Source organism: Diceros bicornis, chromosome 41 (genome assembly GCF_020826845.1).
Source record: "Diceros bicornis minor isolate mBicDic1 chromosome 41, mDicBic1.mat.cur, whole genome shotgun sequence".
NCBI classification, from domain to species: Eukaryota; Metazoa; Chordata; class Mammalia; order Perissodactyla; family Rhinocerotidae; genus Diceros; species Diceros bicornis.
In genome coordinates this window covers 4,559,713-4,584,483 of record NC_080780.1, presented here as the reverse complement: position 1 = coordinate 4,584,483, position 24,771 = coordinate 4,559,713, and the positions used below count along the sequence as shown (strand labels likewise).

The 24,771-nt window shown below is 39.6% G+C and overlaps 1 long non-coding RNA gene across 2 annotated transcripts in view; it reads left to right on the top strand.

Moving 5' to 3' along the window:
* Window positions 1–24,771, top strand: part of LOC131400081 (uncharacterized) — a 32,812-nt gene that overhangs the window by 4,426 nt on the left and 3,615 nt on the right. Inside the window, exons 2-3 of one of the 2 annotated variants that reach the window (XR_009217288.1) lie at window positions 13,249–13,411; window positions 15,001–15,878. This is a non-coding gene — a long non-coding RNA (uncharacterized LOC131400081). Of the gene's footprint in view, window positions 1–13,248; window positions 13,412–15,000; window positions 16,780–24,771 lie in introns of those variants that run through there. The other variant, XR_009217287.1, reaches the window with a different exon arrangement.

Genomic DNA, 24,771 nt, shown 5'->3' with positions numbered 1-24,771 from the left:
TAATTCAATTAGCCGGCATAACCAGGAGACGGGTGAGTAATGTCTCAAAAAACCCATCTGCAAGTGCAGAATCTTGAGGTAATTATGTAGGGAAAATGGGCAGTAAGGAGGGGGTTTAGAAATGTTGGTCTTCAGGGGCCGGCCCGGTGGCTTAGCGGTGGAGTGCGCGCGCTCCGCTACTGGCGGCCCGGGTTCGAATGCCAGTCGCGCACTGACACTGCTTCTCCGGCCATGCTGAGGCAGTGTCCCACATACAGCAACTAGAAGGATGTACAACTATGACATACAACTATCTACTGGGGCTTTGGGGAAAACAAAGGAGGAGGATTGGCAATAGATGTTAGCTCTGAGCCGGTCTTCCCCAGCAAAAAGAGGAGGATTAGCATGGATGTTAGCTCAGGGCTGATCTCCCTCACAAAAAAAATAAATAATAAAAAATAAATAAATAAAAGTTGGTCGTGTGCCCAGCTGTAAAAGAAAAGAAATGTCGGCCTTCAAGCATGATGGACTGTTTCATTGTTCTTTTCTTCTGTCAGTGATGATGAATATCTTGTAGGTGTGTTTCCCACCTGTGGTCAGCCTGTTCCTGGAGAGAAACTCATAGAACAAAGTTTTAATTTATCAAGCTATAGGGGAGTACATAGGTAAGCAGAGGCCATAAATCAGGAGAGCATGTGAATTATTTTAGAGTACGCAGAGCACCGAGTAGTCACATAGAGGAGGGGCTGGAGTCATTTAGCATAACAAGATGGCCTCACTTATGTTCACTTACAAGTTCATGTTCTGTTTTTAGGTGTGATGGTTTAGTAAAGTTTTTCTGTTTTTGTTTTTTTTTTACCTATAGATGTCCAATGGCTCAGCACCATTTGTTGAAAATGCTATCTTTCCTTCTTTGAATTGCTTTTCCATCTTTGTCAAAAGTTAGTTGAGCATATTTGTGTGGTATTTTTGGGTTTTCTATTCTGCTCTTGTCATCTATGCATCAATGTTGCACTGATTACTGTAATGACATAGTAGACTTTAATATTGAGTAGAATAATTTTCCTACTTATTCTTCTTTGTTAAGATTGTTTTAGCTGTTCTAAGGCCTGTGCCTTTCCATATAAATTTTATTCCATATAAATTTTTTGTCTGCAAAAACATACTGGGATATTGATAGGCAATGCCTTAACCCTATAGATCATTTGGGTCCTGACACAGAGTCTCTCCTTGACCAAACTTGAGTCAGCTTCTTGAGTCTCCCTTCTGACCGGTCCCTACCTTGGGCTCTGCCTGCTTAGCCCAATTTTAGCAAGAATCCTGCTGAGTCAGTTTAGCAAATATTCCCCACCCTTGGTCTTATGGACTGAATATTTATGTCCCCAAAATTCATATGTTGAAGACCTGTCTCCCAATGTGATGGTGTTAGGAGGTGGGGCCTTTGGGAGGTGCTTAGGATTAGGTGAACTCATGAAGGTGGGGTCCTGTGAATCGAATTAGTGCCCTTATAAGGGTCACAAGAGATCTTGCTTCCTCTCTCTCACCACCATGTAAGGATATAACAAGAAAGCGGCCGTGTGCAACCCAGGAGAGGGTTCTCACTAGAACTCGACCATGCTGGCTCCCTGGTCTTAGACTTACAGCCTCCAGACCTGTAAGAAGTGAATGTCTGTTATTTGTAAGTCACCCAGTGTGTTACTTCTGGTATAGCAACCCAAACAAAGACACTTGGTATCTGATCATCCTCAATTTCTGATCAAATTCCTCACTCCCCACCTCGATATCATATCACCCTGGCCTGCCCTCAACAAGAATCCTTCTAAGTTGATTTAGCCAGAATCCCTCTACCCTTGATGTTTCCTCTTAGTATTTTTCCATCCACTGACCCCACACTGCTCCTTAGCTATAATCCCCATTTTTCCTACTTGTATTTGGAGTTGAGTTGATGAAATGACATCTTCATTATGTTGAGCCTTCTGATGCATGAACACAAGGTGTGTCTCTGCTCATGCAGGTCTGTTCTGATTTCTTTCATCAGCATTTTGTAATTTTCAGCACACAGATCCTGGTTCTGTTTTGTTACCGGTATGCCGACGTATTCCATTATCTCTGGAGTAATTGTAACGGCGTTGTGTTTTTAACATCAGTTTCTGCGTGTTCATAAGTAGAAATGTGATTGATTTCTATGTATTGATCTTTTATCCTGCAATCTTGCTAGACTCATTTATTAGTTCTAGGAGGGGTTTTTTTTGAGATTCTTTGGGATATCCTACATAGACAATCATGTCATTTACAAATAGAGACAGTTTTATTTCTTCCTTTCTGACTTGTATGCCTTGTATGCTGTTTTCTTGCCTTGTGGCAGTGGCTAGGTCTTCCAGTACTATGTTGAATAAAAGTGATGAGGCTGGGCATCCTTACCTTGTTCCTGATCATAGGAGGAAAACAGCATTCAATCTTTCATGACTACCTATGATGTTGACTATAGGGTTTTTTTGTAGATGCTCTTTATCAAGTTGAGGTAGTCCCCCACTGTTTCTACTTTGCTGAGTTTTTGTCATGAACGGGTGCTAAATTTTGCCAAATGCTCTGTGTCAATTCATAGGATCATATGATTTTTCTTCTTTAACATGTTTATATGGTAGATTACATTCATTGATTTTTGAATGTTGAACCACCCTGCATATCCGTGATAAATCCCACTTGGTAATAGTATGTAATTCTTTTTATACATTGGATTCTGTTTGCTAATATTTTGTTGAAGATTTTTGTGTCTGAATTCATGACAGATTGGTCTATAATTTTTTTTTCTATACTGTCTTTTTCTTATTTTGATATCGGTAATACTGGCCTCATAAAATAAGTTGGAAAGTGTTCTCTCTTCTATTTTCAGGAAAAGATTGTGTAATATTAGTGTCAAGTTTCTAAACATTTGGTAGAATTCTCCAGTGAAACCATTTAGGCCTGGAGATTTCTTTTTTAGGAGCTTTTTAGTTATTACTTCAGTTTTTTTTAGTGGTTGTAGAACTATTCAAGCTGTCCGTTTCATCCTGGTTGAGTTTGGGTAGTTTGTGGTTTTTGAAGAATTGATCTATTTCTTATCAACTGGTAAATTTATGAGGGGAAGTTGTTCCTAGTGTTTTCTTGTCATCTTTCTAAAGGCTGCAAGATTTGTTGTGATGTCCCCTATTCCATCCATACTGGATGATTTATATCTTCTTTCTTCTTATTCTTATGGGTCTTGCTAGAAGTTTGTGGATTTCATTGTTTTTTTTTTTTTAAAGAACAAGCTTTTTCTTGCATTGATTTCCTCTATTGTTTTCCTCTTTTCAATTTTATTGATTTCTGCTCTGATCTTTATTATTTCCTTCCTTATGCTTGTTCTGGGCTTATTTTGCTATTCTTCTTTAGTTCTTGAGATGGGAACTTGAATGATAGATTTGAGGCCTCTTGTTGTTTCTGATGTAGGCATTTAATGCCACAATTTCCCTCTTAGTGCTGCTTTAGCTGCCTACCACATATTTTGATGTGTTGTGTTTTCATACTTGTGTTGAATTTGAAATGAGTTTCTTACAAACAGCATGTAGTTGGGCTGTGACATTTTTGTTTTTTTGTCTTTTTTCCCACTCTGCCAATCTCTGTCTTTTGATCAGTATATTTAGATAATTTATGTTTAAGGTAATTATTGATATGTTAGTGATGAGTCCACCATTTTATCGTTTGTGTTCTGTTTGCTTTGACTATTTCTTGTTCCTGCTTCTCTGTTCTTTCCTTCCTGTGCGTTACATGTTGTCTCTCTTGCCAGAGATTCCCAGGTGGCCAACTGACCACCTGGGAATCTCTCCGTGGCAGAGGAAGTCTTAGGCCTGGTAAGAAAGGAAACTGTGTCCTCTAGTCGCTTGTGGTTAGTGGGGCTGCCCATCAAACCCCCACGCTCAGCTCACTTGATATTTTTGATGGGGCTCCCATTCCATCCAGGGGAGGAAGGAGCACACCTGGGCTGCCTTCCATTGCTAGTCTGGGGATTGGGAAATGCAAGGTCCAGGTTGCCTTGCTCTGTTGGAGGGGGAACTAAGATGTTCTGTGCTCATGCTGGTCCTCCATTTCTGGGATCCCAAACCAGCTCACCACCTTCTTACCACTTTCCAGAGATTTGATTTGGCTGCCTCTTGAATTATTTCCAGGGTTTATGTTGTACTTAGTGGGAAGGAGCTGGGAAAAATTAAGCTATGCCATCTTGTCTGGATGGAAGTCTCCCATTTTGATACTGGCCAAGGACTCATCATGAAGGAGTTTATGTTTATTTACATTATTTATTAAAGTATCTGTCTCTCAGACTAGAATACAAACTTCACTAGGGTGGGACTTTGTTTTACTTGCTCTAGTTTCAAAAAATGAAATATAAAATGAATAGTTTTATATTTATATAATAGTGCCTCAAACAATGACTGTTGAATACATCTGTGTCCTTATACCTGTGTTGAGATAGGTCAATCTATAGCCACCCAACAAAGGTGCAGTTAAATCATCATAGCGCTCCTGTCTCGTTAGGTAACAGTGAACATTTGATGAATAAATGTGGATAAAGCATCTAGTGTGACATGAGCCACTGTAGGTGTTCAGGAAAGGTTAGAGTTTTTATCCCTTCTTTTCCCAGGCACATTGGCCTTCAAGCATCAGTTATTTACAAAACAGTGTGCCTCACCTTGGGCAAGGTTAGGCTGCCAATGGCTCCGGCATGTTCTAGGAGCTGCACAGCCTCCCATCACTAGGTATGGTTAGGTTTTGCTTGTTTGGGGTTTTTAAATTTTAGCCATTCTGGTGTGTGTGCAGCTATAGCTCAATGTGGCTTTAATTTAAATTTCCCTGAGTGGCTAATGATGTTGAGCATTTTTTCATGTTTATTGATCACTGAATATCCTTGAGAAATGTTTGTTTAAGAATCCTGCCTATTTTTCTTTTTGACTGTCTATCTTTTTTGTTTTGTAGGAATTTTTTATATATTGGGGGTGAGAGGTTGACAAAAATTAAGAAGTGTGACAAAATCTAGCTTCGGCTAGGATAAGGAGCAACTCTCTTATATTGCTTGTAGGAGTGTCAAATGGCTCAACCACTTTGGAAAATGGACATTATCTAGTAAAATTGACAATATCCCTATCTCATGAACCAGCAATTTGAATCCTAGGATTTGAAAATTTTTTCCAAAAAAAGTTTTTGGAAGTTTTCAAGAAGTTTTTTTTTTTTATTGTGAAATTTTTGTTGTACATTATTGTTTATCAGTCACCATATAAGTGCATCCCTCCACCCTTTGTGCCTAGCCCCCACCCCCCAGCCCTTGGTAACCACCAAACAGTTCTATCTGTCCGTGTGTTGGTTTATCTTCCACATATGAGTGAAATCATGCACTGTTTATCTTTCTCTATCTGGCTTATTTCACTTAACATAATACCCTCCAGGTCCATCCATGTTGTTGCAAATGGGACGATTTTGTCTTTTTTATGGCTGAGTAGTATTCCATTGTATATATATACCACATCTTCTTTATCCAGTCATCAGTCGAGGGATGCTTGGGTTGCTTCCATGTCTTGGCTATAGTGAATAATGCTGCGATGAACATAGGGGTGCATAAGCCTCTTTGGATTGTTGATTTCAGGTTCGTTGGTTAGATACCCAGTAGTGGGATAGCTGGATCATAAGGTATTTCTATTTTTCATTTTTTGAGGAATCTCCATACTGTTTTCCATAGAGACTGCACCAGTTTGCATTCCCACCAGCAGTGGATTAGGATTCCCATTTCTCCACAGCCTCTCCAGCATTTGTTGGTTTTTGTCTTGGTGATTATAGCCATTCTAACGGGTGTAAGATGATATCTGAGTGTGGTTTTGATTTGCATTTCCCTGATGATTAGTGATGTTGAACATCTTTTCATGTGCCCATTGGCCATCTGTATATCTTCTTTGGAGAAGTATCTGTTCATTTCCTCTGCCCATTTTTTGATTGGGTTGTTTGTTTTTTTGTTATTCACTTGGGTGAGTTCTTTATATATTGTGGAGATTAATCCCTTGTCAGATATATGGTTTGCAAATATTTTTTCCTAGCTGGTAGATTCCCTATTCATTTTGATCCTGGTTTCATTTGCCTTGTAGAAGCTCTTTAATCTGATGAAGTCACACTTGTTTATTTTTTCTTTTGTTTCCCTTGTCTGAGTAGACATGGAATTCAAAAAGATCCCTTTATGGCTGATGGTGGGTAGTGTACTACCTATATTTTCCCCCAGGAGTTTTATAGTTTCAGGTCTCACCTTCAGATCTTTGAGCCATTTTGAGTTAATTTTTGTGTATGGCGATAGCAGATGGTCCACTTTCATTCTTTTGCAAGTGGCTGTCCAGTTTTCCCAGCACCATTTATTGAAGAGACTTTCCTTTCTCCACTGTATGTCCTTAGCTCCTCTGTCAAAGATTGGCTGCCCATAGATATGAGGTTTTATTTCTGGACTTTTGATTCTATTCCATTGATCTGTGTGTCTGTTTTCGTACCAGTACCCTGCTGTTTTAATTACTATCGCTTTGTAGTATGTTTTGAAGTCAGGGATTATGACGCCTCCAGCCTCGTTCTTCTTTTTCAGGATTGCTTTAGCTGTACGGGGTCTTTTGTTGCCCCATATGAATGTTAGTATTCTTTGTTCTATTTCTGTGAAGAATGTCCTTGAGATTCTGATTGGGCTTGCATTGAATCTGTAGATTGCTTTAGTTAAAATGGACATTTTAACTATGTTTATTCTTCCAATCCAAGTGCATGGAATATTTTTCCATTTCTTTATGTCATCATTGATTTCATTCAATGAATGAAATCATTTCAATTTTCATTGTATAGGTCTTTCACTTCCTTGGTTAAATTTACTCCTAGATATTTTATTCTTTTTGTTGGAATTGTAAATGGGATTGTCTTCTTGAGTTCTCTTTCTGTTAGTTCATTGTTGGTATACAGAAATGCAACTGATTTCTGTAAATTCATTTTGTACCCTGCCACTTGGCTGTAGTTGTTGATTATTTCTAATAGTTTACCAATGGATTCTTTAGGGTTTTCTATATATAAGATCGTGTCATCTGCAAACAGCAAGAGTTTCACTTGTTCATTGCACCTTTGGATTGCTTTTGTTCCTTTTTCTTGCCTAATTGCTCTGGCCAGAACCTCCAGTACTGTGTTGAATAAGAGTGGCAAGAGTGGGCACCCTTGTCTTGTCCCTGTTTTCAGAGGCTTTCAGTTTTTCCCCACTGAGTGTGATGTTGGCTGTGGGTTTGTCATATGTGGCCTTTATTATGTTAAGGGACTTTCCTTCTATACCCATTTTGATGAGAGTTTTTACCATAAATGGTTGGTGGATCTTGTCAAAAGCCTTCTCTGCATCTATTGAGATGATTATACGGTTTTTATTCCTCTTTTTGTTAATGTGGTGTATCACGTTGATTGATTTGCGGATGTTGAACCATCCCTGTGTCCCTGGTATAAATCCCACTTGATCATGGTGTATGATCTTTTTAATGTATTGCTGTTTCAGTTTGCCAATATTTTGTTGAGGATTTTTGCATCTATGTTCATCAAGGATATTGGTCTGTAGTTTTCTTTCTTAGTATTGTCTTTGCCTGGCTTTGGTATCAGGGTGATGTTGGCCTTGTAGAATGTGTTGGGAAGTGTTCCATCTTCCTCTATTTTTTGGAATAGTTTGAGAAGGATAGGTATTAAGTCCTCTTTGAATGTTTGGTAAAATTCTCCAGAGAAGCCATCTGGTCCTGGACTTTTATTTTTTGGGAAGTTTTTGATTACTGTTTCAGTCTCTTGTGATTGGTCTATTCAGGTTCTCTATTTCCTCTTGATTCAGTTTTGGGAGGTTGTATAAGTCTAGGAATTTATCCATTTCTTCTAGATTGTCCAATGAGTTGGCATATAGTTTTTCATAGTATTCTCTTATAATGTTTTGTATTTCTGTGGTATCTGTTGTAATTTCTCCTTTTTCATTTCTAATTTTATTTATTTGAGCCTTCTGTCTTTTTTTCTTGGTGAGTCTGGCTAAGGGCTTGTCAGTTTTGTTTATCTTCTCAAAGAACCAGCTCTTTGTTTCATTGATCCTTTCTACTGTTTTTTTAATTTCAATTTCATTTATTTCTGCTCTGATTTTTATTATTTCCCTCCTTCTGCTGACTTTAGGCTTTGTTCGTTCTTCTTTTTCTAATTCTGTTAGGTGTAGTTTGAGGTTGCTTGTTTGGGCTTTTTCTTGTTTGTTAAGGTGGGCATGTATTGCTATGAGTTTCCCTCTCAGGACTGCTTTTGCTGCATCCCATATGAGTTGGTGCAGTGTATTTTCATTTTCATTTGTCTCCAGATATGCTTTGATTTCTCCTTTAATTTCATCAATGATCCATTGGTTGTTTAGTAGCACGTTGTTGAGTCTCCACAGCTTTGTCACTTTCCCAGTTTTTTCCTTGTAGTTGATTTCTAACTTCATGGCATTATGGTCTGAAAAGATGCTTGTTATGATTTCAATCTTCTTAAATTTATATAAGCATGCCTTGTTTCCCGACACATGGTCTATTCTTGAGAATGTTCCATGCGCGCTTGAGAAGAATGTGTAATCTGCTGTGTTTGGATGGAGTGCTTTGTATATGTCTATTAAGTCCATCTCATCTCGTTTTTCATTTAGGTCCGTTATTTCTTTATTTATTTTCTGTCTGGATGATCTATCCATTGATGAGAGTGGGTTGTTAAGATCCCCTACTATTATTGTGTTGTTGTTAATATTCCTTTTAGGTTTGTTAATAGTTGCTGTATGTACCTTGGTGCTCCTGTATTGGGTGCATATATATTTAAAAGTGATATGTCTTCTTGTCCCTTTTATCATTATATATTGCCCCTCTTTGTCTCTCCTTACCTGTTTTATCTTGAAGTCAACTTTGTCTGATATAAGTATGGCAACACCTGCTTTCTTCTGTTTGCTATTAGGTTGGATTATTGTCTTCCATCCTTTCACTCTGATTCTGTGTTTGTCTTTAGAGCTGAGATGTGTTTCCTGGAGGCAGCATATTGTTGGGCCTTGTTTTTTAATCCATCCCACCACTCTGTGTCTTTTGATTGGAGAGTTCAGTCCATTTATATTTAGAGTAATTATTGATATATGAGGGCTTGTTGTTGTTATTTTATCGCTCTTTTTCCAGTTCTTTTTCATTTCTTTTGTTTCTCGTCCCGTGTGTTTCGGACTACCAGTTTAGTTTGGTAGTTCTGTATGGGGGCTCTCTTAGTTTTCTCTTTCTTTATCGTGTGTGATTCTGTTCTGATTATTTGGTGAGTGGTTACCATGAGGTTTGTATAAAAAATCTCGTGGATGTGATAGTCTATTTTCTGATGGCCTCTTATTCCTTTACACGAAGTCGATTTGATCCCTTTCCTCTTCTCTTTCTAAGTCATTGTTCACATCTTATTCCTTCTTGTGTTGTGAGTTCGTGTTTAACATGATGAGGTTATATTTATGCTTGGTGCTTACCTTCCCTTGATCTTTGGTTTTATAATTAAGTGTTTGCTAATCTATTTTGATAGAGGACTGCAATTTTTCTGGTTTTGTTGACCTATTTTCCTCTTTGTTCAAAACTTTGAATCCCCTTTCTCTTTTTTTTCTCAGGGATGAGGGCCTTCTTGAGCACTTCTTGTAGTGGGGGTCTTGTGGCAACGAACTCCCTTAGCCTTTCTTTTTCTGGGATAGTTATTATTTCTCCATCATATCTGAAGGATATTTTCACTGGATAGAGTATTCTTGGCTGAAAGTTTTTGTCCTTCAGAATTTTGAATATATCATTCCACTCTCTCCTAGCCTGTAAAGTTTCTGTCGAGAAATCAGCTGAGAGCCTGATAGGAAATCCTTTGTATGTTATTATTTTTTTTGTTGTCTAGCTGCCCTTAATATTTTTTCTTTGTCATTGACTTTTGCCAGCTTTACTACTATATGCCTTGGAGAGGGTCTTTTCATGTTGATATATTTAGGAGATCTATTTATTTCATTCACTGGTGTTTCCAGCTCCTTCTCCAGGTTTGGGAAGTTCTCAGCTATTATTTCTTTGAACAAGTTCTCTGCTCCTTTTTCCCTCTCTTCTCCCTCTGGAATACCTATAATCCTTATGTTGGATTTCCTAATGGAGTCAGATATTTCTCAGAGAGTCTCTTCATTTCTTTTTAGTCTTAGTTCTCTTTCCTCCTCCACCTGGAGCATTTCTGTGTTGTTGTCCTCAATATTGCTAATTCTTTCCTCCATATTGTTGGCTCTGATGCTTAAGGCTTCCAGATTTGTCTTTATCTCCTCTATTGTGTTTTTCATCTCTAAGATTTCTGATTTTTTTTTTTATAATTTCAATCTCTTTTGTGAAGAAACTACTGATTTCATTGAATTGTCTGTCTGTGTTTTCTTGTATTTCATTAAGCTTTTTATGATGGCTATTTTGAATTCTCTGTCATTAAGGTTATACATTTCTGTGCTTTCCGGATTGACTTCTGGGTGCTTGTCATTTTCCTTTTGGTCTGGAGATTTAATATATTTTTGTATGGTGCCTGTTGGTGTTGGCTTACTTTTCCTCATAGTGAAAATATATGGTCGCAGTTTCCTCTTGCTGCCGCTGGGTGGGGGTCAAGAGCTGTGTATTCTGGCCCGCCTCAATCCGCAGGCACTCTCGTGGGCCCCTGGCTGATCTGAGGCATGGGTGAGTGGAGGCTGCTGGGGGAGGAGCGTAGGAACAGCTGGAGCTACAGTGTGGGAACAGCTGAGACTGGAGCACAGCTAGGCTGAAGCAGCTGGGGCTCAGGTGCGGGTGGGTTGAAGCAGCTGCAGCTGAAGTGCCGCTGGGCCAAAGAAGCTGGAACTGGAGCATGCTGGGCCAAAGAAGGAAGAGCTGGAGTGCTGCTGGGCCAAAGAGGCTGGAACTGGAGTGCGCTGGGCCAAAGAAGCTGGAGCTGGAGTGCTCTGGGCCAAAGAAGCTGGAGCTGGAGTGCGCTGGGCCAAAGAAGCTGGAGTTGGAGTGCGCTGGGCCAAAGAAGCTGGAACTGGAGTGCGCTGGGCCAAAGAAGCTGGAACTGGAGTGCGCTGGGCTGAAGAAGGAGGAGCTAGGATGCCACTGGGCCAAAGAAGCTGGAACTGGAGTACAGTCAGCCGATGTTTCTGGTGCCAAGTCAGCTGGAGTCTGAGCACAGGCCAAGCTGAAGCAGCTGGAGCCAGGGGGGAGGGGTGTCGGTCAAGCCAAAGGAGTGGGGCCGTGGCACGGTGGAGCCAGGGAAGCTGGGGCCATGACTTGGTCCAGGTGGAGCAGCTGGGTCTGTGGCGTGGTGAGGCCTGAGCTGCCGCTGCCTCTGGTGTGGGGGTATGGGCTCGCCCCACTGCTGGTGGGGCCTGGGCACCTGGGGGCTGCTGCCTGTGGGGGTGGGACATGGTCACGCTGCCCCTGCTGGTGGGGCCCAGGCACCTGGGGGCCACTGCCTCTGGGGATGGGGCTGAGCTGAAGCGCCACTTGGGAGGGCCGGGTGGGGGAGGGGCACTTACTTTTGCCTCCCCAATCTCAGAGGTTTCTCGCCTCGCTGTCGCTCTCTGCTCTCCTGAGGGGCTAGCTTGTTGAAACTACCCTCACGACAGTTCCACTCCCTCCGTAGGAGGATCCCCTTGGGCTGTGAGGGGTCTTGGAGAGCACCGGTTTTCACGTGGTCAAGAAGTTTTTAAGAGAGTTCAAAAGCTTTATTTACTATAGCCAATAGCTGAAAACAATAGTAGAATGGATGAAGAAATAGAGATATATTCATATAATATAATAATGTGTAGCACACATATAACAGAAATTAAATGGATCGATGACCAGTGTGTGTAATAACATATATAATGTTGGATGCAAGAAGACATACAGGACTGTATGATTCCATTGATTTAAAGTGAAAAACTAAGCAAAACTGAAGCGTATCATCTAGGATTCACAACAGACAGGTGAATTATAAAGACAAGCAAGAAGTGAATTTCAAAAAGTCAGGAGAGTGATTGCTGGGGGACAGTGGAGGCTCACTGGTCAGGACGGAGCATGCCAGGGGGCTTCTGGGGGCTGTGCTGTTCAGTTTTTGGACGTTGGTTGTCATTATAAGAGGGTTTATTCTATAGCTTATTGGGTTGTATGTTTATGGTTTAGGTCCTATTCTATAGGTGATATTTTCTAAATTTAAAAAGCGAAAAAATGGAAAACAAAACTCTCAGGCATTTGTTGGACACTACTGGCTAGACAAGTTATTCTGGTCCCCAGTTATGCAGTCCAGCATGGAAATGTGACTAATGTCGATAATCAGTTGATTCTATCAATCGAAAGATCTTAAGAGCAGAACTGAAGTTTCTCTGAGGAAGGAAATACTGGGGCAGCAGCTTTAGCCTGTTCCTGAGAGTTCCAGTCTGCCCCTCCTGACAACTGCCCTACAGGCTTGCCGAGCCAGCCCCCACAGTTCCTTGCAAAATATATAATTTATTTATATATTATTATACATATTATCAATGCTAATTTCTCCGTTCTCTCTCCCTTTCTCACACACACACACACACACACACACACACGCACACACACACAGAGTCTTAGTCAGCACGGGCTACCATTACAGAATACCATATACTAGAGGCTTAAACAACAGACACTGATTTCTCAAGTAGTTGTTCTGGCGGCTGAAAGTCCCAGATCGAGGTGCCGGCATGGTTGGCTTCTGGTGAGAGGCCTAGGGGTCTCTCTTCCTGGTTTGCAAGTAGACGCCTTCTCACTGTGTGCTCACATGGCAGAGAGAGAGAAAGAGAGAGCAAGTTTTTGTTGTCTCTTCTTTTAAGGGTGCCAGTCCCATCCTGGGGCCTGCCCTTATAACCTCATCTAACCTGAATCACCTCCCAAGGACCACATCATCTAATACCCTAACATTGTGGATTAGGATTTCAATGTATGAATTTTGGGGGACACAAACATTCAGTCCATACCAGAGGGTACAAAATAAAATTTTAAAAAGTGGAAATGAAAGATAATTTGAAGGATACATTGGTAAGTACAGTGATAAAAATATAATTCCTGGTTTTTAAATTTATGAGTGCAGTACCTTTCTATTATATATCACACACCTATGCATATGTACAGGCATGTAATGTACATTGTGCATTGACAAATGTTTTGGAAATTTATTTTCTTCTATTTATTTCTCCTCTGTCCTATATCTTCTGTGTCCCACCTCCAGCTCACCCTGCGACAGATAGCTGTTCAAGCAGGATTATCTCAGAAGAAATGATTTATGCTCACTGTCCTCTGCCTAGTCTGGAGGCATCAGTCTTTCTTGGTAACTTTCTAAATGGATAGCTTGCTGTCCTGGCCACGTAAACTGCTTGAGTCCCAGCTTCTGGGTAAGTGCAAAGGAGAAGTGCTTTGTAGTCCACCTTTGAAGCACAAATATTGTGCCAAATGAGAAAAAGTTCTCTAAGGAAGGATTTTCAATGGGTGGCATTCAATGTGTATATATCACATGAGATACAGCAAAGACTCAAAGACAGTAAAGCAGAAGAAAAAAGAACACAGACTCTGGAGGCAGACAGACTGCCTGCCATGAGCCATGTGATAGCGGGAAAGTCACAACCTTTCTGAATTACTGTAACTCAAACATTTTGGCCTCAGGACACCTTTACACTCTTAAAGATCACTGAGGACTCCAGAGAAATGTTTATGTGTGTTACTAGCTATTTATACTTATCATATTAGAAACGAAAGCTAATGGGGCCGGCCTGGTGCCGTAGTGATTAAGTTCGCGTGCCCTGCTTTGTTGGCCCAGAGTTCGCGGGTTTGGTTCCTAAGCGCGGACCTACACCACTCATCAGACAGGCTGTGGCGGTGTCCCACATACAAAATAGAGGAAGATTGGCACAGATGTTAGCTCAGGGCCAATCTTCATCACCAAAAAAATGAAATAGAAATGAAAGCTAGTACATGTTTAGCATATTTATTTTAAAGTAATAGTGACAAGCCCATTACATTAGTATAAATAACCTATATTTATGAAACAGCTCTATTTTTTAAAAAAACAGTGAGAAGAGTGGCATTTTTCTACATTTTTGCAAATTTCTTTAATATCTGGCTTAATAGAGACGATTGGATTCTCATGTCCACTTCTGCACTTGATCTCTTGTGATCTCACATAGCAGGTAGTCTCTGGAAAATGCACTGAACGTAATGAGAGAATGATGCAGAAAAAGGCAAATAAAGTCTTTAAATTATTATGAAAATAGTTTGGACCTCGCAGACCCCTGAACAGGTGTTGAGTATCAGGGGTCCTAGGTACACGTGTTGAGACCCCTGCTTTAACTATAAAGTGGAGATAAATATCTTCCCTGAAGGGTTCTGGAAAACTGGTGTGGAGTCCTGGCGGGGTGCTCCTGGCCCCACTGGGCCCTCACTGGGAAGCCAGATACCCACATTCCAGTTTGATAGATTATCAGTGCCCTTTTTTCAGAGCTGGAAGACGACTTGGAAATGCCGTTGTCCAGATGAGCTGATTTAGAGATGAGTTGGAGACTGTGGGCCAAGCCACACAGCTGAGTGACGTATGTGACTTCTCTGGGCCATTTCTGGTATTGCTTCATGAGGAAGCAGAAGGGTGCCTTCCAACTCTGAATAAACTAATGGCTGGAGAGAGCTTATTCCACATCGAGCATGAGGTTCAGACACGCACTTGTGAACAACGAACCATAGAAATCTTTACAAACCAGGAGCTGTCTGGGCTGGGGTCTCCTGGCCACCTGCCTTCCTCCCTTGGCCTGGCCCAGTTTGCTTCCCTGGAAGAGGGTAACTGAGGGGTACCCTGAGGTGGTGATTCGCCCTCCCTTACTTAATCCCTGAGTCTTCCTGGGGTATAAATTGGGGCCCCCGGTAGGCTCTGAGCCCCCCTTTCCTTTTGTGTGTGAAGGTCTAATTCCTATCCTCTATCATGTCTCCTCTTTAGCTTCCCAGAGCCACATGGGCAACTGGGAACTACAAAGACCAGTGTATACCGCAATACCCTCCACCTCCCACCCCTCACCCCTGAAGAGCAGGGCTTCCGCTGGACCCTCAGGCAGACCGGCTGTGGGATCCTGCACCAGCCAGCCCACCTCGTATGGGACTCCCGATGCTGGGGGACGTGGCTCCAGCCCACCAGCTTCAGGGCCCCAGTGACCCAGAGAATCTGAAGGCCGGTGTGAGGATGAGGCTGACTTCGTCTGGAAGAACAAGGTCTTCACCCAAGAGCCAGAGTGACCACCGGGTAATAAGAAGAGATGCAGGGATCACAGATAATCTGATGTGGGGCTAAGGAAACTGAGTGCTAGACAGAATGAGGTAGTTTTGTGCTATAGGTTTTGTAGACTGTGCATATTTGTTTCTTTTGGGGATGAGCAAAAAATAATGCGAATCTTTTCTTTTTCTAGTGAACTCCCTGCTTTGTTCTCACATAATAGCAGTCAAGATAAATTGAAAATTTTTTCATGTTTGATTTTGAGTTGAATGGTTAGTATTGTACCACATTAGAAAAAAGCATGTGTATTCTGAAATGTTATAAATTCATTCCACAAATACTTCTTAATTATACTGTGTAGGAGGGAGGTTGGCATTTTTAACATTTTGTGTGTGTGTTTAAGCATTTTAGGATATAAAAAAGAAAGAGATAATACCGTAATATTGTTTAATATTTATTTTAGATTTATAGCATGTTTTGCTTTAAATAGCTTTCTGTGGGCTAGCCTAGAAATATAATGACCAATTAGTATCTTCTTCCTGTAGGAAAATGCATTAGGACTTCCAGACAACTAGCTGATAATCATTTAAAACACAACCTATTGATAGGTAAGGATTATGTGTAATCCAAAGAATGAATCAAAAATAAAGAAGGATGCAAGTACTGTATGAGAAGAATATGACAGTGTATTAGATTGTAGACAAGTGTTGTTACTCAGGGAAATAACACTTAATGGGTAAACCTTGTATTGTTTCTCAAGGATGCTATACCCACTTGTTTGTTATTCAGGAACTGAGTACCAGGGTAATTTTGGCTGCAAAAACAGAACTCCCAGATCAAATAGGTTAAATGTTGTGGAGCTTAATTATTTTGCAAAATGTGACATTCCAACATAAAGTGGCTCCAGGGCTGGTTAATTCAGCATTTCCAGGTAGTTATCAAAGACCTGTGTTCTTTTCATGTTGGGGCTTCACTGCCTCCCGTGTGTGACATTTGTTCCTGGGCCGTCTCTCTCAAAGCGGCAAGATGGCTGCAAAATTTCCAGGCCTCACATGCCGATATGGTAATATTTAATGGAAAAAAGACTGTCTCTTCCTACGGGCCTCTCAGAGCAAAGAAGCGTTCCCTCAAAACACCTGATCTCCGGCGAATTCCCCTTCAATTTCAACGCCGTGCACTGTACCACATCCCCAAATCCAAATCAAATGCTGAATTTTGTTGAATGTTTTTCTATGGAAAAAACCATATGGTTTTTATCCTTCGATCTGTTAATATGGCGTATTAGATTATTGGATTACCAGGCCGGCCCCATGGTTTAGCGGTTAAGTGGGCGTGCTCCACTGCTCTGTGGCCCGGGTTCGGATCCCGGGCGTGCACCGATGCACTGCTTGTCCGGCCATGCTAAGGCCGTGTCCCACATACAGCAACTAGAAGGATGTGCAGCTATGACGTACAACTATCTACTGGGGCTTTGGGGGGAAAAAAATAAAAAAAAATAAAAAAAAAAAAGATTATTGGATTACCCAATATTGAATCAACCTTGCATTCCTGGAATAAAAATCTTACTTGGTCATAATAGAGAATTTTCTTAAAATGATGTTGGATTCTGTTGCTGTTATTTTGTTTAGTATTTTTGTACTGGTATTGATAAATTATACTGCTTAATGATTTGTCTCTCATATACCATATTCAGGTTTTGGAATCAACATTTTATATGTTTTGTAAGAAGAATTTTCATTGATTTTCTATAGTCTGGAATATTTGTCAGCATTAGGACTGTGTGGTCTTTGAAGCTGGGTAGAATTCCGCAGTGAAATCAGTGTGGCCTGGTGCTTATATTGTGGTGTAGTTCCTGAATAGTTTTACTTCTCCTACTGAAACTGCTTTATGTAAGCCTTGTAAATTTAATGATCCCAACTCTGATAGCATTATCCTAGAGAACATTCCATTTCACCTAGGTTTTCAGATTTATTTTCATAGAAATCCATAAAGTAGGATCTTTTGATTTAAAAATAAAATTCTCCTCTTTTAGTGGATATTTCTCCCATTGCTTATTTTGTATTTTTTTACTTCCCATTTCTCTTAAATTAGCTAGTAATACTGACCTATTTTGTTATTTTTTAATGAGCTACTGTTTTGTACTGTCCATCTCATTAATTTTTACTTTCATTATTTTATTTCTTTCCTTATGCTGTTGATTTACCTTATTGTTCTTTGTCAAACTTTTTGACCTGATGATTTACTCCATTTTTGTCTTTGTTTTGTTTATATATAAATTTTCAAAACTATGCATTTTCCTCTGATCACTGCTTTAAATGAATGCCATACATTCTTTTATTTTTAATAAAGTTCAAATTTTTTTTACTGAGGTGAAGTTTATATAACATAAAATTAAGCATTTTAAAGTGTACAGTTCAGTGACATTTAATACATTGACAATGTTGTGCAACCATTATCTCTGCTCTGGTTCCAAACATTTTCATCACCTCCAAAAGAGAAAAAATAGCTGACCATAGATGTGTGGGTTTATTTCTGGGCTCTCAATTCTGTTCCATTGTTCTGTGTGTCTGTTTTTCTGCCAGTACCATGCTGTTTTGCTTACTATAGCTTTGTAGTATATTTTGAAATCAGAGAATGTGATACCTCCAGCTTTGTTCTTTTTTCTCAGGGTTGCTTCGGCTAGTCAGGGTCTTTTGTTGTTCTATGTAAGTTTTAGGATTCTTTGTTCTATTTCCGTGAAAAATGTCATTGGGATTCTGATTGGGATTGCATTGAATCTACAGATTGCTTTAGGTAATATGAACATTTTAACTATGTTTATTCTTGCACTCTATGAGCATCTTTCCATGTCTTTATGTCTTCTTCATTTTCTTTCAATAATGTCTTATAGTTTTTAGTGTATAGGTCTTTCACCTCCTTGGTTACATCTATTCCTAGGTATTTTATACTTTTTGTTGTGATTGTAAATGGGATTGTATTTTTTATTTCTCTTTCTGCTAGTTCATTGTTAGTGTATAGAAATGCAACTGATTTCTGTATGTTAATTTTGTACCCTGCAACTTTACTGTATTTGTTAATTATTTCTAATGGTCTAATAGTGGATTCTTAATAGTGTTCCATATATAGAACCATGTCATCCTCAAATAGTGACAGTTTTACTTCTTCTTTTCCAATTTGGATCCCTTTTATTTTTTTTTCTTGCCCAGTTCTGGCCAGGACTTCCAATACTATGTTGAATAAGAGTGGTAAGAGTGTGCGTCTTTATCTTGTTCCTGTTCTTAGAGGGATGGCTTTCAGTTTTTCACCATTGAGTATGATGTTGGCTGTGGGTTTGTCATATATGGCCTTTATTATATTGAGGTACTTTCCTTCTAAGGTAAGAAGGTAAGATAAGAGTGGTAAGAGTGTGCGTCTTTATCTTGTTCCTGTTCTTAGAGGGATGGCTTTCAGTTTTTCACCATTGAGTATGATGTTGGCTGTGGGTTTGTCATATATGGCCTTTATTATATTGAGGTACTTTCCTTCTATACCCGTTTTATTGAGAGGTGCTTTTTTTAATCACAAATGGATGTTGAATCTTGTCAGATGCTTTCTCTGCATCTACTGAGATGATCATGTCATTTTTATTCATCATTTTGTTAATGTAGTGTATCACATTGATTGATTTATGGATGTTGAACCATCCCTATGTACCTGGAATAAATCCCACTTGATGGTGGTATAGGATCCTTTTAATGTGTTATTGTATTTGATTTGCTAGTATTTTGTTTAGGATTTTTACATCTGTGTTTGTCAGCAATATTCACCTGTAATTTTCCTTTTTTGTGTTATCGTTGTCTGGTTTTGGTATCAGGGTAATATTGGCCTTGTAAAATGAGTTAGTAAGTGTCCTGTTCTCTTCAATTTTTTGGAAGAGTTTGAGAAGGATAGATATTAAATCTTCTTTGAATGTTTGGTAGAATTCACCAGAGAAGCCATCTGGTCCTGGACTTTTTTTGGGAGGTTTTTGATTATTACATCAAACTAAAAATCTTCTTCATGGCAAAAGAAACCATCAACAAAATGAAAAGATAACTCACCATCTGTGAGAAAATTTTTGCAAATCATATATCTGATAAGGGGTTAATATCTAAAATGTATAAAGAACTCAGACAACTTAACAACAAAAAAACAAACAATCCAATCAAAAAATGGGCAGAGGATATAAACAGACATTTTTCCAAAGAAGATATAGAGATGACCAATAGGCACGTGAAAAGATTTTCAACATCACTAATTATTAAGGAAACGCAAATCAAAACCACAATGAGATGTCACCTCACATCCATCAGAATGGCTATTATTAAAAAGATAAGAAGTAACAAGTTTTGGAGAGGAGGTAGAGAAAAAGGAACCCTTATACACTGCCGGTGGGCATGTAAATTGGTGCAAACACTATGGAAAACAGTATGGAGATTTCTCAAAAAATTAAAAATACAAATACCATATGATCCAGATATTCCACTTCTGGGTATTTATTCCAAAGAACATGAAAACACTAATTTGAAAAGACACATGCCCCGCCATGTCCATTGCAGCATTATTCACAATAGCCAAGACTTGAAAGCGCCTAAGTGCCCATCAACAGATGAATGGATAAAGAAGATATGGTATATATATACAATGGAATACTACTCAACTTAAAAAAGACAAAAAGTGCTATTTGCGACAACATGGTTGGACCTTGAGGGTATTGTGCTAAGTGAATTAAGTCAGATGGAGAAAGACAATTACCATATGACTTCACTCATGTGGAAGATAGATAAAGAAACACATAAGTAGAACAGATGGTGGTTATCAAAGGGGAAGGGGGTTGGGGTGAGGGCAAAAGGGGTAAAGGGGCACATTTGTGTAGTGACTAGATTTTTTGTGGTGAACATGATGCAGTCTATACAGTAGTCGAAATATAATGATGTACACCTTAAATTTATATATAATTTATATACAATGTGACCTCAATAAAAAAGAAATTCCTAAGCGATAAGAACACAAGGAGCACCTTTTGTTCTCATATTTGGTCTTTGACCCTGTCCCTGACACATGGCTCCTAAATCCCTTGAGATTTCCTGGGTGGTAGGAGTGTCTTTTGTTCTAATGAGGGACTCTTGGTGGGCTCCTGGGTGGGGAGTCGTCACCAGAAAGACCAAGATTAGAAGCTTGAAACTTTTAGCCCCACCCCCTATTATCCAGAGAGGGGGTAGGGGCCGGAAATGGAGTAATAATCGATCACACCTACATAATGAAGCCTCCGTAAAAATCCCAAAAAGCAGAGGGTTCAGAGAGCTTCAGAGTTGGTAAACACGTGGAGGTGCTGGGAGAGTGATTTGCCAGGAGAGGGCACGGAAGCTCTGCAGCCCTTCCTGCATGCTTTGTCCTATGGATCTCTTCCATCTGGATGTTTATCTGTATCCTTTAGCATATCTTTTTATAATAAACAGGTAAAAAGTATGTGTTTCTCTGAGTTCTGTGAGTCATCCTAGCAAATTATTGAACCCAAGGAGAGGGTTGTGGGAACCCCAATTTATAGCTGGTCAATCAGAAGTACAGGTGACAACCTGGGCTTGTGATTGGCATCTGAAGGGGGGGGGCAGTCTTGTGGGACTGAGCCCTTAACCTGTGGGATCTGATGTTAACTCCAGTATCAGAATTGAGTTAAATTATAGGTCGTCCACCTGATGTCTCAGAGAATTGCTTGTTGGGGGATAAACCCCCAGACATTTGGTGACGAGAAGTGAAGTGTTCTGAGTAGTAAAGAAGTCAGTAGTAAATGAGAGACACAGGAGGAGAAGTAAGTTTTTCCTACACAGGCACTATTTTGATTTTTCCCCCATTTTTAAATAGACTTTATCTTTTAGAGCAGTTTTAGATTCAAGCAAAATTGAGTAGAAAGTACAGAGAGTTGCCATATACCGCTTGCCCCCATGCGTGCATAGCCTTCCCTCCATCTATATACCTGCACCAGAGTGGTACATTTGTTACAGTCAATGAACCTACATTGACACATCATAATTTCCCAAAGTCCATAGTTTAAATTACGGCTCACTCTCAGTGTTGTACACTCTATGGGTTTTGACAAATGATTGATGACATGTATCCATAATTATAATATCATACAGAGTAGTTTCAATGCCCTAAAAAGCCTCTGTGCTCTACCTATTCATCCCTCTCTGCCTCTCTAAGCCCTGGTAATCACTGATCTTTTTATTGCCTCCATTGTTCTGCCTTTTCCAGAATGTCATAGAGTTGGAATCATACGGGAAGTAGCCTTTTCAGATTGGCTTTGTTCACTTAGTAATATGCGTTTCAGGTTTATGCGTTTCAGGTTTCTCCATGTCTTTCATGGCTTGATAGCTCACCTTTATTTAGTGCTGAGTAATATTCCATTGTTGGGATGTACCACAGTTTATTTATCCATTCACCCACTGAAGGACTTCTTGGTAGCTTCCAAGTTGTGGCAATTATGAATAAAGCTGCTATAGGGCCGGCTCCGTGGCTTAGCGTTTAAGTGCACGTGCTCTGCTACTGGCAGCCTGGGTTCGGATCCCGGGTGTGCACCGATGCACTGCTTGTCCGGCCATGCTGAGGCCACGTGCCACATACAGCAACTAAGAAGGATGTGCAACTATGACATACAACTATCTACTGAGGCTTTGGGGAAAAAAAAAAAGGAGAAGGATTGGCAATAGATGTTAGCTCTGAGCTGGTCTTCCTCAGCAAAAAGAAGAGGATTAGCATGGATGTTAGCTCAGGGCTGATCTTCCTCACAAAAAACAAAAACAAAAAAGCTGCTGTAAACATCCATGTGCAGGTTTTTGTGTGGACAAAAATTTTCAACTCCTTTGGGTAGATACCATGGAAAGTGGTTGCTGGATCATAGAGTACAAGTATCTTTAGTTTTGTAAGAAACTACCAAACTGTCTTCCAAGGAGGCTGTACCATTTTGCATTTCCACCAGCCCTGAATGGGAGTTCCTGTTGCTCCACATCCTTGTCAGCATGTGGTGGTGTCAGTGTTCTGGATTTTGGCCATTCTAATAGGTGTGTAGTGGTATCTCGTTGTAATTTGCATTTCCCTGATGACAAATGATGTGGAGCATCTCTTCATATGCTTATTTTCCATCTGTGTGTCTTCTTTTTTGTTTCCATCTGCATATCTTCTTTTTTGTTTTCTTATTATTGAGTTTTAATAGTTCTTTGCACATGTTGAATAACAGTCCTTCATCAGATTTGTCTTTTGCAAATATTTTCTTTCAGTCTGTGGCTTGTCTTTTATTCTGTTGACAGTGTCTTTTGCAGAGTGGGAGTTTTTAGTTTTAATGAGGAAGTCCAGTTTATCAATTCTTTCTTTCATGGATCATGGCTTTGGTATTGTATCTAAAAAATCATCACCATACCCAACCAAGGTCATCTAGATTTTTTCTGTCATGTCCTAGGAATTGTATAGTTTTGTATTTTACATTTAGACCTATGATCCATTTTGAGTTAATTTATGTAAAAGGTGTAAGGTCTGTGTCTAGATTAATTTTTTTTATGTGGATGTCTAGTTGTTCCAGCACCATTTATTGAAAAAGCTGTCTTTTCTCTATTGTATTGCTTTTGCTCCTTTGTCAAAAATTAGTTGACTATATTTATTTGTAGCTATTCTGTGCTTTCTATCCTGTTCCATTAATTGATTTGTCTATTCTTTCCCCAATAACATACTGTCTTGATTACTATAGCTTTATATTAATTCTTGAAGTCAGGTAGTGTAAGACTTCCAACTTTGTTCTTCTTCAATATTGTGTTGGCTATTCTAGGTTTTCTGCCTCTCCTTATAAACATTGGAATCAGTTTGTCAAAATTCACAAAATAACTTGCTTGGATTTTGACTGAGACTGCATTGAGTCTACAGATCGAGTTGAAAGGAACTGACGTTTCGACAATATTGAGTCTCCCTATCCATGAACATGGAATATCTCTCCATTGTTAAGTTGATTTCTTTCATCAGAGTTTTATAGTTTTCCTCATATAGATCGTTAGATTTCTACCTAAGCATTTCATTTTTGGGGGTGCTAATACAAATGATACTGTGTTTTTAGTTTCAAATGCCACTTTTCATTGCTGGTATATAAGTGATTGACTTTTGTATATTAATCTTATATCCTGCAACCTTGCTGTAATCACTTATTAGTTTCAGGAGTTTTTTTGTCAGTTCTTTCAGATTTTCTACATAGACAGTTATGTCACCTATGAACAATTTTATTTCTTCCTTCTCAATCTGTATACCTTCTATTTCCTTTTGTTTTCTTGTTGCATTAGTTAGGACTTCCTGGACAATGTTGAATAAGAGAGGTGAGAGGGGACGTCCTTGCCTTGTTCCTGATCTTATCAGGAAAGCTTCTAGTTTCTCACTATTAAGTATGATGTTAGCTGTTGGTGTTTTGTAAATGTTTTTTATCAAGTTGAGTAAATTATCCTCCGATCCTAGTTTGCTGAGAGTTTTAATCATGAATGAGTGTTGAATTTTGTCAAGTGCTTTTTCTACAGCTGTTGATATGATCATGTGATTTTTTCTCTTTAGTCTGTTGATGTGATGAATTGATTTTTGAATGCTGAAACAGCCTCACATACCTGGGGTAAATCCCACTTGGTCATGGTGTATAATTCTTTTTATACGTTTTTCGATTCAGTTTGCTAATATTTTATTGAGGATTTTTGCATCTATGTTCATGAGAGATGCATGGAGAGATATGGATCTGTAATCTTTTCTTGTAATGTCTTTGTCTGGCTTTGGTATCCAGATAACAATGCTCTCATGAGTGAGTTAGGAATTGTTGCCTCTGCTTCTCTCCTTTAGAAGCGATTATAGAGAACTAGTATAATTTCTTCCTTAAGTGTTTGGTAGAATTCACCAGTGAACCTCTCTGGGCCTTCTTCTGCTTTTTAATGCACAGTTCAGCCAATTTTTGAAGATGGTCCATGGGACCCAGTTAAACCCATTGTAGTGGTGTGGAGTACTTCATTCTCCTCCATCATGTCATCTGCTCTAATTCCTAACAGTTATTTCTACTTTTTACCTTATTTTTGCTATTGGCATTGTTCTGCATCCTCCTCCTTAAAGCTGTTCTCTCTTATCTTTCCCCTTTTCCACTAACTTCTGCTTTATTTTCCTCAGAGCTTGGCCTCTGGGCCCATTTCACACAGACCACAGGGCTCTGTACAAAAGGAAGCTTCACCAGTTCACAGTGGTCAGAATCACAGCTTTCTTCAGTGATGCTGGCTTTCCTGCATCTATCTGGGCCTCCCTTCACGGGCAAATTAACCAGCAAAGTGAGCCCTGGTTTTCTGAAAGTTAAGTGAGAGGATGATTGAGTACTGTGTATTATTTGTAGGATTGTGTGAGGAACATTGTTGAACTTTGCTTCGATTAGTGCTCACAACAACCCTTGGATAGGAATTGTCTCCATTTTATAGAGGAGGAAAA